General features: G+C 44.5%; 1 protein-coding gene across 1 annotated transcript in view; it reads right to left on the bottom strand.

The window, feature by feature from the left end:
* Positions 1-18,555, bottom strand: part of LOC308285651 (glypican-1-like) — a gene marked incomplete at both ends in the record, with an annotated part of 185,147 nt that overhangs the window by 140,828 nt on the left and 25,764 nt on the right. The window lies entirely within an intron of this gene.

An 18,555-nucleotide genomic window follows, 5' to 3' on the forward strand; every position in this document is an offset into this window, starting at 1 on the left:
ATAATAGACGTACTTGATAGTCTTTTTTCACTCTCTATCAAATGTCTTTGCCAAAATATAGCCGATCTACAAGCTCGCAACGCGTTGTGAGCTTGTAGATCTGCTATTTTTTGGCAAATGTTCCGCCCCAGGATAATGGATTTTGATTATCGTGATAATATCGTAAATCGCGATTTCTTTTGTCACAATAATCGTGATATGAAATGTTCATGTTGTCCCATAACTGACATAACTTTAATTAAATGAGTGAAGCAGAGTCGACTGAACATCAAAGAGGCGACGACATTACAAGACAAGTTGTTGCTTTCAAAAATACTAGCGTGATCTACGTTATGAGCTTTTGGAGCGTCTATTTTCGCTGTTCTTTGTACCGCGGGAGTATACTAGGGCTTAAGTGGTTATGGCTTCCATCTCCAGACAGCGACGATTGGCCTCTTTTTTACAGACAGTAATAACTGCAGGGGTAGTCGCCAGCCAACTGCTGGGGCAGATGTCTATATCACCCAAATACCGCTGCACTGCAGGACCTGGGCATTTTACAGCTGCTACAGGCTAGTCTAACTGCAAGGACAAACTCGCTCATAAACAGGGTACTCTCTCTTTCGCTCTGCCGCTATCTCTCTCTCTCTCTGTCTAGCAATCTGGCGGGACACACAAAGACGCGCACACATGCCAAGAGAGTCAAACGAAATGAAAAAACAATGCCGCTAAACAGCACGGAGACAAGGCAGTTCCGACGTGCCTCGTAAAAAAAAAAAAAAAAAAAAAGGGGGACTCATCGCACAGCCTTGAGACACATCCATTTCCTGTCTCCCCCGCCGGTCCAGTAGGGATTTACTCATTAAAAGCTCATTATGGCCCGAGTGAAAACACAACATCGCATTGGTCAGACTTTACTGTAATACCAATCGAGGGGAACACTTAGGCCATTCTGAGCCATGCCCTGTTTCTCATGTGCTTACTGGGAGTAGGGATGGGACGATATGAACATCTCATATCACGCTTATTGTGACAAAAGAAATCGCGATTTACGATATTATCACGATAGTCAAAATCCATTATCCTGGGGCGGAACATTTGCCAAAAAATAGCCGATCTACAAGCTCACAACGCGTCGCAACGCGACGCGTTGTGAGCTTGTAGATCGGCTATTTTTTGGCAAAGACATTTGATAGAGAGTGAAAAAACGACTATCAAGTACGTATATTATAAGTACCTTTTACCAATCATAGAGGGTTTAAGTGGTACCGGATATGCAGCTCGGCAAATAAAAGGTGAATTGATCCCAGTGCATGACGGAGGACGATATCACGATGAATTAAATCTCCACGATACGATTATCGTGAGTGTTTTTATATCACGACAAACGATAATATCGCGCATCGTCCCATCCCCATCTGGGAGGCGAGCAGATGAGCTCCAGCCGGGGCCCACGCAGCCAGGAGGTCAGGGGGACTCCAGGTCTCAGAGAGGGCGCAGTATAGTTGTGTGTTTGGGGACAGATTACGAGCGTGACATTCCCAGGAAACTCAATAAGGGCCAGGGAGAGCAGTCTAATCCACCAGTCAACAGTGGATGGACTGAGGAAGAACATTTTTCCTTCGGCTCTCTGTCATTTCTGTTCTTTTTTTTTCTTTTTTGTTCTTTGTTTTGATTTGTTTTGTTTGTTATATTCATTGTTCTTTTGTTTTTTACCAGCCCCCGAAACCCACTGAGGACAGGAAAAAACGTTTAAGCCGGAGGATACTGACGCTTCCTGACTAGAAGTCTGTGAGACAACCGAGGCCCTGGCCTTTGTGTTTAAGCAGTATGTGCTGGCCATGGATACCGCTACTGTATGCATGCCCACACAATACTAAAAAACAGTAAACTCATTCTCTAGCTGGGGGGGGGGGGGGGGGGGCTGGCGAAACATGAGCCGCTGCGCTGACGGTTTAGGTGGTGCATTATTGGGCTTTTTTGCTGCATGTTAAACGAAAAACAACAACACACGGTGTTTATGTGATTGTACTTGTTAGTTTTTAGTGCTAATCAGACACGAGGGATTAGGAAGCAGTCGGTCTACTTGCAACTACTACTTCCCATTGTTTTTCTCCCTTATTTCCATAGATCATAGACATACAAGTGACAGGCCCAGAAACGATTCAGTAGAAAGAAAAATCAAATAAAATCGGGTAATGGAACCACAAGTGTGTGTGTGTGTGTGTGTGTGTGTGCGCTCGTGCGTGCGCGTGTTTGTGGGTGGGTGGGTATTTATAGCGATACATAGCAGTGCATTAGTCTGCATGTTCCCAAGAGAGCCCTTCACAGAGAACAGGGGGCCACAGCACCGTTCAGGCAGTCAATGTGTCCGCCAGCTAACAGCCAAGGCGTGTCGTTGGCAAGATAAGAGCTGCAAGTGCCGTCAAACGAATGACTCCACACACACGTCTGTTAGAGGTGGCAAATTGAGAGGCTTAACTCTCAAATACCTGGAACGCCGCCCGAGTCGCGTTAGATTTTAACCACTTTAACCATTATTTTATGCTTTAACTTTAGAAAAATAGCAGATATACAAGCTCACAGCGCGGCACCGAGTGCCGCGCTGCGAGCTTGTAGATCTGCTATTTTTGAAAAATCGTGAGAATGTGTGCAAGTCTTTGAATATTATAATTTGACCCCGGTCTATGACCCGACTTCTAAATCCTTCCCCTAAATCGTGTTGTTCTCAAACTTTTTCATGTCAAGGACCCTCAAAATTACAGGTATTTGGCCACGGACCCCCATCTCAAAATATGTTGTTCCAGGGACCACCCAGGAGCAAATATTTGAGTTACAAATGTTCGCTTTTAAATAGATATATTCAAAGAATCAAAGATCAAAAAATCATGATTTTTCTAAAATAGCAGATCTACAAGCTCGCAGCGCGGCACTCGGTGCCGCGCCGTGAGCTTGTATATCTGCTATTTTTCAATAGTTAAAGCAGTCAATAATCCTAGGCCCTAAATGGGTTAAGGGGAGAGTGGGCTTTTAGAAAAGACATGAATATGGTGAAAGGAGAGAGCGAGAGAGAGAGAAAGAGTGAGGAGGGGGAAGGGGGGAGGGCAGGTATCCTACACTGACAGTGAATATATAATATATTATGAGAAGAAGAAGAATATATGGGGACATTTTCAGTTCCTTTCATCCCAACTTTTTCAGTTTAATAATTTAATTAATGTTGTTATCAAACACTGTGGCGGAAAATGACAAATTGGTTGGGGAAATGAGGCGACATAAAAGACGGCAAGGTTTCCAGTGAGATTTTGCTAGTTGGAAATTGACATCTCTGAAGTTGTGGGGCTAAAACGAGAAGGCTGTTAAAAGCATGCTAATGCCTGTCTGAGACCTGGCGTATAAGCTATACTAATTGGAACGACAAGAATTTAATGAAACTACTGCTACATTTTGGAAATGACAATACCTTAAAATTGAAAAACGTTCCTTCAGACCAAAACCTGCGGCGCACATCTAGACCCAATGTCTACATTATGCACTGAACATTGAACCCTCGCAGATTTTAATTAACATCTGCTTGTTCAGCATAAGACAGTGCAAGGGCTCCGCCCGACAGAGACGATACGAGGAATGGGACAGACATCGAGTTACCGTGACAATGCAGGCTTTGCATGGAGATAAAGTGAGGCTCACTTTAAAGGGATAGTTCACCACCAAAATGCCTTTTTTTCTATCGATTTCCCACCCATGGAGACTTGAATTCGTGGATATCTTTTCGTTTTTTTCGCATTCCTAATCCAATAATTTGGGGAGACGCTTTTGTGTCTCCATAGGGAACCACTGCTGATCATCAAATTATTGTCCCGGGAATCCAAACAAAACTATCCCTTTAAAATGTAAATCAATATAGGATTCATTTCAGAGTTTGGTATAAGCAAAACAGTAATATATACTGTAGGATCAAATCCTATTTGGAAAACGTCACCATGCCATCGTATCTCAAACAACGACACAGTGCGTTACAGTATCACACAGTCTGCAATAGAGTCCTCCCTCGTGCATTCAACATAACAATTTGTCAGTGGTAAAACTATCTAATAAGCTGCTCTGCCTCCAGGGCACTGTATGGTCCATTCACATGTCAGCACGTTGTGTGGGCGCCAATAGTCTGACTCAGGGGTGTCGCACCAAATTCTGGGCCCCGGGTACAAGGATTCACTGTGGGGCCCCTGTGCTTTAACCATTGAAAAATAGCAGATATACAAGCTCACAGCGCGGCACCGAGTGCCGCGCTGCGAGCTTGTAGATCTGCTATTTTTGAAAAATCATGAAAATCTTTGAATATTTCAAATCCTTCTAAGGTTTTTGGAAAATTCTATGTTTCGATGTCAGTGGAGCTCAAAACTTTTCATGTGAAGGACCCCCAAAATGATATGTATTTGGCCCCATCTCAAAATATTTAGTTCCAGGGACCCCCCCAGAAGCAAAATTTGAGTTACAAATGTTCGCCTAAAAAATACATATATTCAAAGATTTGCACACATTTTCAAGACTTTTCAAAAATAGCAGATCTACAAGCTCGCAGCGCTTGTATATCTGCTATTTTTCAATAGCTAAGTATAAAATAATTAAGGCCCCTCCACCACCTTGGGCCCTAGTAACTCAGTCCCACTTTCCTACCCCTGGTGACGCCCCTGGTCTGACTATCAAAACTGGTAGTGTGAGCTGTCGTGATGACGAAGGCTGCCTACATAAATGATCGCGCAGCCCACGCTATTTGAAAGAGACATGATAATGGATGTTTGGAGGCGAGCCTTTGTGGCCATATCTTGGCGCTAGCAAGAGCAACCCGGCCAGGATGAAACATGAAGCATATAGACCAGGCGTCTTCAACGCTTTCAGGGCAAGGACCCCTTAGTTGAGAGAGAGATGAAGCAGGGAAACCCACAACCTTTTCAAAGATTCCATATCGTTTCATGGTTTGCCAGCACAATCATTGGGGTACTTTGGATTCACGTCAATTTGTTTTCAGATATTTAACCAGTTGAACTCTCAATACTTCTCTCCTCTACACCAAACCTCTTTGCTGAAAATAGCTGATCTAGAAGCTCACAACGCGAGGCATTGTGACCTTGTAGATCGGCTATTTTTGGCTCAAGTTCTCAGAATCTGGTCAAGAATCTGGCTAAAAAGGAGATTTAATTTTTTTTCTTTCTATCACACAAAGATTTGGAGGCCCCCCTGTAGTAGCTCTGGGGACCCCCTAGGGGTCCCGGATGGACCCCTTGTTGAAGACCCTTGATATAGATGATGAACACCTAGTATATTGGCGTGGTGCTGGCTGTATATGAACTGGAACGACAGCAAGAGGCTGACGGGCGACAGTGTGTGCACTCACATCTCCGTGGCAAATACTACAAGCATAGACATCCCTACACACACACACACACACACACACACACACACACACACACACACACACACACACACACACACACACACACACACACACACACACACACACACACACACACACACACACACACACACACACAGTGAGTTGTTTATCGTGAGATCTTTCATATTAAGAATAAAATAAATTGAGATATTTTTCCTCCCCGTATATCAAAGGTGTCCGTAGTTGCAGAATGCAGTAGAACTTCCTTTGAGATTTTCAGCACCGTCTCACAACTCAAGTGAAAATGATTAGTTTGCCGGCTTGCAACTCAAACTTTTATCGTATGCATTCTCTCAAGGGGGAAAAGGAGATCAAAAGCAAGAAAAAAACAAAGAAGACAAAATATCTCCATAATTTACACACGGGTACGGTACCTGAGATAAGATACACACAGCAGCAGATGTATACTGCGCCCGATATTATTTGATCATATTTGTCTTCCCTGCTGCTATTGATGCATGTACAGCACGTCAGCACTGCAAGTTGACTTTCTTTCCGCAGTGAATTGATTCCAGAGGCTTCTAAAACGAACCTAACGACAGCACAACGCTGAATACATTTGGGCTTTGCCGTTCGCAAAACAACAACCCGCAGCCACTGCTTTCCTCTGCGTCGGTACATGTTATTATCATAGCCGATTTGACAAAAACACTAGTTTGTAAAAATCCTAGCAGAGATGTTCTAGCAGAATGCCAGATCCATTAGGCACTAGGGACAGGACGATATGCGATATTATCGTATATCGTGATCAAAAACACTCACGATTATCGTGATATCGTCCTCCATCATGCACTGGGATCAATTCACCTTTTTTATTTGCTGAGCTGCATATTCCGGTACCATTTAAACCCTCTATTGGTAAAAGGTACTTATAATATACATACTTAATAGTATTTTTTTTTTACTCTATATCAAACGTCTTTGCCAAGAAATAGCCGATCTACAAGCTCGTAGATCTGCTATTTTTTGGCAAATGTTCCACCCCAGGATAATGGATTTTGATTATCGCGATAATATCGTAAATCGCGATTTCTTTTGTCACAATAATCGTGATATGACATTTTCATATCGTCCCATCCCTATTATGCACTACAGTATGTTGTACGTTGAAAAAAGAAAAGAAAAAAAAAACACTTAATAGCTCCACCAGACAGCCATAACGCGGACGCAGGAACAGGGGGAAAAACCTACAGTCAACCACACATAAAATGTCTTCTTCATAAGCATGTTTTTTGGAAACCGATTTTATGACTCCATGAGGCATGGAGCGGTTAAAGCATATGGTCTATTAACAGTGTCTACAATGAGGAAAGAGAGCCTGAGAGTCTAGTAGAGTGTGTGTGTGTGCATGTGTGTGCGTGCGTGCGTGTGTGTGTGTGTGAGAGAGAGAGAGTGAGAGCACACTGTCCCTCTCTCCAGAGGTCACTCTACCCTCCAGCCACACACACACACACACACACACACACACACCGCCTCAGCCAGAGACTGATAAATACAGGAGACAATGGCAGATGACTTAAGCTCCCGTCACCTCAATGTCACACAGCCCAGAGCAGAGCCTGCCGCCGCCGCCGCGTGCGCACGTCTGCCGCGACGGTGCCCCGCGGGCACACGTCTCTCTGCCTGGCTGGATCCCATTCAGAGGAGGAGGAAGGAGGAGGAGAAAAGAAAAAGGCTCGCTGCCAGCCAGAGACAGCCATAATATACTTCTCTCCTTCCCCGCCCAGAATTAACCTTTAATAATTGTCAGGTTTTTACTATTATTAGGCCTGCCAAAACTTGAACGGTATGTGCCACGTGTTTGGAGACGCACTATGAGATGGCTTGTGGTTAAAACTTAAAGCTATGACCAATCTCATTGTTGCGACCGTAGGTCACAGTTAACTATGAAAACCGGCACATCTTGTCCACGTATCTGCCTATCTCTGTAGGTCACACCTGACACTGTGGTTCCCCTGACACATCACTGTGACATCACAGATCTATGGGTTTGCTGTGATGTCTCTTAACAGAATGGGTTTGCCGCTCTGACATCACGCTCTGGCTTCACTGTGATAGCACACAAACAGGCCCATATATGGAGGCCACGTCGGCCACATACCACACTAACAGAATCCATATATGGCCAAGACAGATGGCCAAGACAGGGATCTCCATGTATGGGTATAAAGGGTATGATGTCAGATGTCATAGACATCTTCACATAACGAATAACTGAGTAACCATGTTTGGGCTCTCACGGCATATCTACAGTACATGGATCTCCATATATGGGTACCAGGGGTCTCCATATATGGGTAAATGGTCCGATATACATCACTGGCCAGATGGCAAAGAATTGGCGCGACATTGCCCTTTAGGGTGAGGTCGCATGTCGCCCTGAGGCATCTTAATAGTGCTTAAAGCACTGGTTCTCAAAGTGGGATCAGGGGACCCCCAGGGGTCCTTTAGGGGGTTCCAGGGGGTCCCCAGCCAAAGGATGAACCGTTTAAAACGCTGGCTAAAAACGGCTATTAAAAAATAGCTGATCTACCGGCTCACAACAATGAACTTGTAGATCTGCCATTTTTCAAGAAATCTTCTTTGTGCCAGGGTCCCTGGCACAAAAGCCTTTCAAATGAGTTCCGCGGCCAAATACACATCAATTTGGGGGTCCTTGACCTGACAAAGTTTGAGGAGCGCTGGTTTAAAGCTTACAAGTGCACCCACCCATGCAGAAGCCAACCAGGGGTGCATGGACACAGATGCGCGCTCCAGTGGAGCGACAGCGGTCAGTGGGATAAGCGGAATCTGTTCTCTGTCCGAGGCGTCAACAAACGGTGGCTGACGTCACCTAAACAACAACAGGGCCACGACCTGAGAGAGACAGACGGACTATTTATGCAGCAATACAAAATATAAATAAAGAGAGAGAGAGAGAGAGAGAGAGAGAGAGAGAGAGAGAGAGAGAGAGAGAGAGTGAAGAAAGGGCTCTGCACTGACAGCTGTGCTTAATCAAAGGAACTAAGCCAAGCAGACCAGTAAGGAAAGGAGGATTTATGGCTAATACTTCTCCGGCAGATCAGATCAACCGAATACGCTGTGTGATTTCTCGGTTGAATATCTGTTATTTTTTTGCGAGGAAATATAAATTGGGCAGAGAGATGAGGGGCTGAGAGAGAGAGAGAGAGAGAGAGTGTGTGTGTGTGTGTGTGTGTGTGTGTGGTGTGGTGTGGTGTGGTGTGGTGTGGTGTGGTGTGGTGTGGTGTGGTGTGGTGTGGTGTGGTGTGTGTGTGTGTGTGTGTGTGTGTGTGTGTGTGTGTGTGTGTGTGTGTGTGTGTGCGCGTGCGCATGCATGCGTGTGTGGGGAGAGTAAGTACCAAAAGAAGAGTTTTGAGAACGAGAGGGAACGAGTCTAAATACGTATACTTCGGTATTTTTGCAATTACAAAATTCTGACAATTCTTATATAACGTCCAATACGGGACACTAAGGTTAAAGTGGTTGAAGATATAAAGTCTGACAACGGGAAGATGGCGGGGGAGGGAGAGAAAGAGAGAGAGAGAGAGGCAACTTTGACAAACAGGTCAGCACTGTGGTCAAAACTATCTTTTCTCGGTTACTGTAAGGATCTTAGTTCAGATCAAGCCCTATCTCTAAAGACCTAGATAGGGTTATCCATGCTTTCATCTCATCTTGACTTATTGTAATTCCACTATGTCGGCATCTGGCCTCAGTTGATCCTGGTGCCCTATAAACTTGCCCTGCATTGCTGTGTCATGTTTCTGCTTCTTTTCGTTTGTATTCCATTTTGTATTTTGCTCCGTTGAATTTTTCATTCTGCCGTCTTGTTGTTTTGATCTGCACAGCACTTTGGTTTGACCTTGTTCGTTTTAGATGTGCTTTGTAAATAAACCTTGAGTGGAGTTGAGGGAGGCAATGTTTCACACTGAGTATAGTTCCCCCTGTAGTCAATACAGTCCAATATGGGGCATGCCCCTCTCTAGGAGGTGTATAATAATGCAATCAATGTTCTGTCATTTCTCTCTTGCATGCGCTCGCTCTCTCTTTCAGTGTTGCCAGGTCTGCAACACTGAAAGAGTCTATTGGTAGTTAGGTTTTTTTTTTTTTTTGCTTCCACATTTTTTTTTTTAAATAATTTTTATCCCACGATTTTGCAACCCATTTTGACCCAGTGCCAATTGCTTATGTAATCCTGGGCTCTGCTCTCCCTCTGCCGCGCCTGGGGAGACAACGGACTGACCTCATATGCTTCCTTCAATGCATGAGTAGTAGTCCAAGTTGTTTCTTTTCACCTGACAGGGGGGATTTCCCCGGGATGGACGTAGCGCGTGGAAGGAACACGTTATTCCAACCAGTTCCTTTCCCCTCCATCAGGCGCCCCGGCTGGCCAGGGGGAGGCATTATTGAGACCAGGATTACTGCATGTTTTTGTGAGGGTATCAAACCTAGGAGACACGGGGAGAACATGTGCTTCCAAATGTTTTAACTATTTTTCAAACCAGTGATTCTCAAACATTATTCACGTCAAGGACCACCAAGAGATTCCAGGGACCCCTGTACCAGATTTGTTGAAATGTTTCAAAAAGATTCCACATTTTGCACTTTGTATCCCCTCAAGATTCTTTTGAAAACAGCAGATCTACTGTACAAGCTCGCAGCGCTTCGCATCGCAGCACGTCATCGTGAGCTTGCCGGCTATTTTCAAATAGCTGGCGCATAAAGGTTTGAAGTGCTCATGCCAGGTCGCTCCTTTTTAGGCTTGTTTTCATAGACCTAGTTGCTTATTTCCCTCACGAACCCTGGCAACGCTGCTCTCTTTGCGTCATCGCTGCACTTCCATGCACAGCGAGGTTTGCCACAGTCTAGAAAGAGGAAAAGCGGTTCATTGTGTCTCCAGCCAACCTACTTTTGTTGAACAGCAGTGCCGTTTTCTCCCATTGCGTCCATTCATCGAAGCCAAGCCCAAGGCTTTCAAGTTAGTTGAAAGCCCTGCATGATGAAAAAAAAAAAAGAAGAATCTGCTTTGCAGGCAGTAAACCACTCTTCTTTTTGTTCATGCTTAAAACTCCTGTCTTGTTGAAACGTGTTTATTTCATTTCATTTAGTCTTTTATTTAACCAGGTACAGATTGGACAAGACGGAGCATAAAAGTTTTCCGACAAAACAACATGAAAACAATGCGCGTCTATTAAATAGCCAAAAAACACACAAAATGGAACCGTGTGTAATATTGTGCAATTGTCTGCCGCAGTTGAATATAAAAGTGTTCCGGCTCCCGAAGGTCTCATACTCACAGCTGTTTACAAGCCATTTTAAATTGTCCTAGATCAGATCCAGGCAGAGATATCACACAGAACGCAATAAACCTGTGCTGTGACTTTCATTTCATGGGCCATGAAGTCGTTTAATTTAAAACTCAGTCAAAACTCAGATTCACTGGTGTTCGCCCAAACCTGTGTGGCGTGAGGTTTCTGTTGACTTAATCCAGAGGTTTTTCGACATGTTTTTTTTATTACAAATGTTTTTATCCCACAAATTTGTAACCCATTTTTGCACCCAGTGCCAATTGCCTAAACTGTAATCCTGGCCTGGGTGCTGCTCTCCCTCTGCCAACTTGGGGAGAGCCCCGAACCGAGCTCACAAATGCATGAGGAGTGAGCAAGCCACTTCTTATCACCTTACAGGGGGGAGTTTCCCCCGTAGGACAGAGCATGTGGAAGGAACACGTTATTCCATCCAGTTCCTTTTGCCTCCATCAGGCGTCCCGGCTGACCAGGGGGAGGCAGTATAGAGACCAGGACTACTGCTTGTTTTTTTGTGAGGGTACCTACCCTATAGGACACGGGGAGAACATGCAAACTCCACACAGAAAGGCCCTTTCGCCAATATGTAAAATAAAACATATTTTGCACCAAAATAGACAATCTACAAGCTCACACCGTGTCACATCTAGATGCATTGTGAAATAGTACACTGGCTATTTTCAGTGAGCCCCACAGCACTGAATTCAAACTTTTTTAGTTTTCTACCTTTCGTAAATTTGATGAACTAAAGTGTTATTCAAAAATATTTTTGATATGCTTAAAGGTGAAAGCCTTTTCCCATGGACCAACTGTTATCATGCCGTGAACCACTGGTTGGTACGTGGACCACAGGTTGAGAACCACTGATCTAAACCTCTGAAGAAGATAAGGGTCCAGGGGACCCTCCGAGTTCCTTGTGGGTTTGTAACTCTGAGAGTGTACAAATGGAATCAAATGGACCTGTAGGGTCCATTTGATTCCATTTGAGTAATGGGGGTGCTAAAAACAAAGTTTTGAGAACACGTCTGCTCCAGCCGCTTGCAGAAGCAGCGCCGGGAGCCTCCAGACCCCTGGCCATCCGTCAGCGGAGCGTCACAGGACAGGCAGTGCAGAGCAATTCATCCCGACTCCCTGCAGCCTCCTCTGCCACGTATACTGGATTTGTGATTCAATTTAGCTGAGTGATGCCTCAGACCCCGGGGCTGCTGCTGGTGGCTGACGCCGACGCCGGTGGCGGACGTGAGGGACGTCAGGTCGCTGAGTCCGACCAGGGCCTCGTCGCCGCGAGACGTAAGAAGGGGGACGGATGAAGACGGCCCGGGGCGGCGCGGCCACCTTGCCAGCAAGACGGAGGATATGTATGTGAATCATGCTTACATGAGCTCATAGTCGCTGTCGGGTGGAAACCTTGTATCTCCAAAACCTTCCCTTTTTTGCTATTACTAGACTTTTGCGCCCGGTTCTCCCGTTGTGTAGTAAGTGAAACCTGACCAATCATGGACATTGCCCCGCTGTCATGTGAAGCTCATCAATCCCCAATTCTCAAGCTTATCGGACATATCTCCATATATATGCCCGTTTGCTTTTCCCATTGGATGGCGTCAGCGCAGACACACACGCACACAGACGTAGCTTTCCCTAATTTATAGATAGATTTTAAAAACGATTTAAAATAGTGAAAATAGCAATGCGAGGCGTTGTGTGCTTGTAGATCTGCTATTTTCACTACTATTGTGCAACACTCTTGTATGATGACGCAGGGCTTTTTTCATTTCGATTTCGAGATTTCTGCTCGATAGTGACGTCATGTAACTATATGTGCCTGCATGGAACGCATAGAATGTGTAGGCGCAAACAAGCGCACGCGCATGTCGCTTGTAAAAGGCAATTTGGCTGTGCTGCGTTGCAGACTCAGAGGTGGACGGCCACTGTGCTGATGGGTGAGTGCTGTTCCATTTGGGACGAGGAGCTGTCCATGAACAGTTGTGTTGCAACGAGGGGAGAACAGTATAGACACAATGAGAAGGGTGGGGTGGGGGGGGAGCAGAGAGAGAGTAGAGAGAGAGAGTAGAGAGAGAGAGTCAGAGTTTAGAGCGAAGCACCTTTGCTTCTATAAAGCTCTAACCCTCTCACTCTGCATCTCGGGAGGAAGCCAGCAAGCGTATGAAAGATTTACACAGACATGCTTTTAGCAAAGCCATGTCCCTGCCCCCCCCCCCCCCCCCCCCCCCACATACACACACGGGAGATGAGAAACCTATGCTTACTTTCGTAACACCGGCTCTCTGATAATATAAGTGAGGTGTCTTCTTATTTGTCTCGATGGCCTAGCCAGGCTATTGGAGATGATGACATCCAAATTCAATTGCACACCCCTGATGTCATCACTATGCCCAAGGTATAATGGATGCACTCTAAGGGCATATCGGTTGGATTGGCGGTTCTGGTCAATCCAACCGACCCGCCGGGCATCACCACACTCCTCCGACTCCACCGCGACGTGCGTGCCAGTCAAAACATTGGTAATCAGTGATCTACTGTCGGACGCTCCGAAATTGGGCTCGGCATCGAAACCCAAACATCTGCCATCGGTCAGGGCTCTAATTACTGTATCATCATGACTGGTCTAATAATTAGAACACATTTTTCTATAATAGGCACTTCAGAATAATCCCTCATAACGTTGATTACTGTAGCGAAGCTGGCCGGCAATAAATCATAATATAGGCTACTCATGGTGACATAATATTCAGCGGTGAGTGTCGTCCATGTGTCTGGTTCGAGCCACGCAACTTTGATTAAACTTTTGTGGAAATCTTCCATGGTGTCCAGTCTGTCCACATGGACCTCTTCGATTCAGGCGTTACTCTAGCTCAGGGGTCTTCAGGACCCCTTAGCTGAGACTGAGATGAAGCAGGGACCTCCACTACATACTGTCCAACATTGTGATGAAGATTACACCTTTTCATAGATTTCATAACTAGCTTCATAGACTTGTTTGACAGCACTATCATCAGAGTATGTTGGATTTGTGTCGATGTGTATTTTCAGACATTTAACCACTCGAACCCTCAATACTTTGTAAACTTGACCTTTCACTCTGTACTTGGTCTGCTCTTTTTTCCCCTCTACGCCAAACCTCTTTGCCGAAAATCGCCTGTATTTTAAACTTCTAGCCAGACGTGAAGTCCACATGCCAGCTCTGAACAGCGTGATAACCCAGTTTTCAGAAACAGTGCCAAACGTGATTCCTCAGTGTTTCTAACTCCGGTTCCTCCCGATTCCTCAGGTTCCATATCCAAGACCCAGACCCTGTCAGGACTATCAGTCAGACAGACACTACTGGCTGGAAGAGCTTTTGAGGATAGCAACAGGGAGGTGAGACGCTGAAAGGGACTATATTTGAAAGAGAACACATAATGACAAAGTGCTGGCTGCCTCCACCTCAAATAAAGTCACCCAGCGGGAACGGCAGAGAGAGAGAGAAAAACAAAAGACACAATCATAGACAGACAGTAATGAGTCCTCAGCAGTCCACAGTGACAGGCCCCCAACGCCTCCTAATCTCACACCGTCATCTCCCACATTCAGCTGGAAATCACCAGTGACACACAATGATACACCCTTCCTGTAGTTTAACAGGAGAGCACGGGCCAAAATACACATTTCAGAGCCACACATACTGTACGATGTGAAGGTGATGCATATTATTAAAAATCTCATGCATGCTAGTGAATTCATCACTTAAACCCCGGCATTCGTATGGACAACAAGCTCACAAGAGTTGTAAGCTTATCGATCTGCCATGTTCAGTCAAAGCTTTCCCCACAATAACAGAAAACAGAAAATACACTAGTATAGAGCCTTGAGGGACTCCACTCAACCATATGGGGTTTGAGTGGTTAAGAAAAAAAAAAAAAGAAAAAAAAAAAACAGTCCTCGGGATATACTGTAGCAAACGGCCTTACTTCAGCGATACTGCACACAACTTGTGGCCACAAACCAGCCTTTCCAAAACTGCAACAAAAAAAACTTCAAATAACCCCTTCAAATAATGTAGTAAAAAGTAAAAACGAAATAGTATATAAATGTAATTAGCCTACCACTCAAATATATTACATATTAAAATGCATCATGCATTTTGAGCTTGTAGATTGTAAATGTATTACATATAGAGACTGTACTGTATATCTGGTGTACTTGTAGGTATGCACACACAGTCAGCTTGTAGATCCAGACTGTGTTTATATTGTATGTTGTTTTTTTTTCATCTAATATTCCAACTCTCTGCTACATCTCCGCCCCAGGCTGTTTCTGTAACTAAGAATATGTTGGTAGTCAACCCTGTCTGTGGCAATACGGGTTAAATAAATAAAAAGAGGCGATGAATAAGTAAAGTGCCTCTCACTCACACGGCACTTGGCGATTGTGTGCGTGCCCTGCGTGGGCAGACACGCAAAGGGACGCTGCATTCACCTTCATGGAACGTCTGTCCATGAGTCCCCGTGATTACGTGGATGCGTGTAAACATAAGCGTGGGAAAAATAGATGCGGTACAAAGCATCAGTGATGGTAAAAAGTACTACTCACATTTGTTACTTAAGTAAAAGTATCAATACTGCAATATAGAAATACTCCGTTAGGGTGCCCTCACACCAAAATACCTATGAGAGTGGAATCCGCGCTCCGCCAATGCATTTCAATGAGAGTGAAGCGGTTTCATGCCAGCAGAGGATTTCTGCAAAAAACGCTCCCTTCTCATTGAAATGCATTGGAGGAACGCGGATTCCACTCTCATAGGTATTTTGGTGTGAGGGCACCCTTACAAGTTAAAGTCCAGGATTTATAGTGTACTCGAGTAAAAGTACAAATGTATTGGCGTGATAATGTATTTAAAGTACCAAAAGTAAAATGTCTCATTATGCAGAATGTCCCATTTCATGTTTTCAAATGTATAAAAAGCTATTGAAAATAGCAGATCTACAAGCTTGAGCTTGTAGATCGCTTGTAGATTTTCAAATGGCCAAAATATATGGGCTTAAGTACCATAATGTATGTTTTGTAATAATAATTAAATCTATAAAGTAACATATAACTAAACTGTTCAAATAAACAATGTTTGCCTCTGAGATGTAGTGGAGTAGAAGTAAAAGTACAAATACCTCAAAATGTTAAGTACAGTACTTGAGTAAATATACTTAGTTACTTTACACCACTGCAAAGCATAGCCTGTGCCTCTCTCTCAAAAGAGTAAGCGTGTGCGCAAACACGTACACACACACACACACACACACACACACACACACACACACACACACACACACACACACACACACACACACACACACACACACACACACACACACACACACACACACACACACACACACACACACACACACACACACACACACACACACACACGCATACACACAAGCCAGTGGAACACCTTTGAAGAACGCACCAGGCAGCCAGCTCAGAAGCAGACTGGGGTTGACAGAGTTCATTTGAGAGATGTGAAATATGTATGACAGAAGACTCTGCTGGGGGAGGAAGAAGAGATGAAAATAGAGGGAGAGAGCGAGAGAGAGAGAGAGAGGGAGAGAGAGAGAGAGCAAGCAACAAAATGACGGACCTACGGACGAGAGGAGAGGAGATGCAGGCAATGGGAGAGAGAGGGGGTCCGGCTGAAAAGACAGCCACGTGCTACACTCCACTACAGCCAGGCGTAAAGGAAGTAATGCTTGGTTGAATAAGACATTGTCATTTCAAGTTCATTAGCTCGCTGCGGCCCTCCTGGGAGGGAGGCCGGTCGGTGCCCCCTTTTAGCACCACGAGGACAGGAGAACAAGCCCTCCCTCTAGCCGGCCTTCTATACTTACAGTTCCCTCACTTTCCCTCTCTCTCTCTCTCTCTCTCTCTGTCTCTTTCTGGCATCCACTCACAGTCACAATAGCACACACCTTAGGTTGTAAAAACGGAGCGCGATAGAGAAATTGTTCGAGGAAATGGGAAATCAATTGTTTGTGTGTATGAGTGAGAGTGTGTGTTGTGTGTGTGTGTGTGTGTGTGTGTGTGTGTGTGTGTGTGTGTGTGTGTGTGTGTGTGTGTGAGAAAGAGACAGATTGAGAGAGAGAGAGAGAGAGAGAGAGAGAGAGAGAGAGAGAGAGAGGGGGAAAACAGACTTTAGTTGGATAGTTGGAAAGTCAGTTCCTTGGCAACACACAGAATTACAAATGCTAATTACATATTTTCCTCAGTGCAGTGGTGGAAAAAGTACTCAAATGTCCTACTTAAGTAAAAGTATAAATACTGCAATGTAGAAATACTCCGTAAGGGTGCCCTCACACCAAAATACCTATGAGAGTGGAATCCGCGTTCCGCCAATGCATTTCAATGAGAAGGGAGCGTTTTTTGCAGAAATCCTCTGCTGGCATGAAACCGCTTCACTCTCATTGAAATGCATTGGCGGAACGCGGATTCTACTCTTATAGGTATTTTGGTCTGAGGCACCCTTAGGGAGCGTTTTTTGCAGAAATCCTCTGCTGGCATGAAACCGCTTCACTTTCATTGAAATGCATTGGCGGAACGCGGATTCCTCTCTCATAGGTACTTTGGTGCGAGGGCACCCTTACAAGTAAAAGTCCAGAATTCAAAATGTACTTGAGTAAAAGTACAAAGGTATTGGCATCAAAGTGTACTTAAGGTACCAAAAGTAAAAGTACAAAATGTTTGAAAATAGCAGATCTACACTCTCTCTGTGAGCATGTAGATCGGCTATTTTCAAATAGCCAAGGTATAAAATAGGGCTAAAGTGGATTAATGTATGTTTTATAATATAATCATTTATATCTGCAAAGTAACTAACGTTTTCAAATAAATGTAGTGGAGTTAAAAGTACAATATTTTCCCCTGTGATGTAGTGGAGTAGAAGTAAAAGTACTGAAAACTGGAATTACTCAAGTAAAGTACAAATACCCCAAAACCGTACTTAAGTACAGTACTTAAGTAAATGTACTAAGTTACTTTACACCACTGCCTCAGTCAGTGTAGCCTAATTGTTTTTTTCCATGTGGCCTCTCCTGTCACAAGGCCTTAGTCATCTTCTTGGTCGGCCGTTTCCAGTCACCCCATCTGAACTGCCCACCATCATCTGGTCATCAAGCCAGAGCGACCGCGCTGTCACCATGACCTGCAGGGAATTTCCTGAGCAAACAAATTTGTACGTTTTTTCCCCCGTAAAGTAAAGCCCTGCATCACCGTACAAGACTGTCGCACACAACTAGTGAAAATAGCAGATCTACAGCAGCTGTTTTCACTAGTTTAAATCATCTGTTCAAGCCAGATCATGACCTGCAGGGAGTTTCCTGGGAGCGTTTCGCTGCTTCTGCGTGTCATCTTTTCGACACCCAAACCTAACCCTTACCCTAATCCTAACCTCCGCGGGGTGAGTCGCTAACCCTCCCGACGCTCCGTTGTCGAAATGATGGTCGTTCGAAAGAGAGAGATTTCCCTGTTTCCTGAGCAACGAATCACTATGAAAAGATACGGCATGCCGGCGAAACATGCCTTAATGTGTCCCTGGCCTGTCACAATTATTACATGAAGACATAATCGCAAATAATTGAGATAGTCGCAATTACTTTGGCAGGCTTTTCACAATGGCTTTTTCAAACATTTTCAAAAAATAGTGGAAATACCTACAAGCTCACAAATCATAACATGACGTGTTGTGAGCATGTAAATGTGAAAGTCATTAAATATTTCTTTGTATATTTACATTTGTAAATATCTGCCCCGTGCAAGGCAAACAAG

The sequence above is a fragment of the Nannobrachium achirus genome, assembly GCF_963921795.1.
Source record: "Nannobrachium achirus genome assembly, chromosome: 5".
In the NCBI taxonomy this organism is placed as follows: Eukaryota; Metazoa; Chordata; class Actinopteri; order Myctophiformes; family Myctophidae; genus Nannobrachium; species Nannobrachium achirus.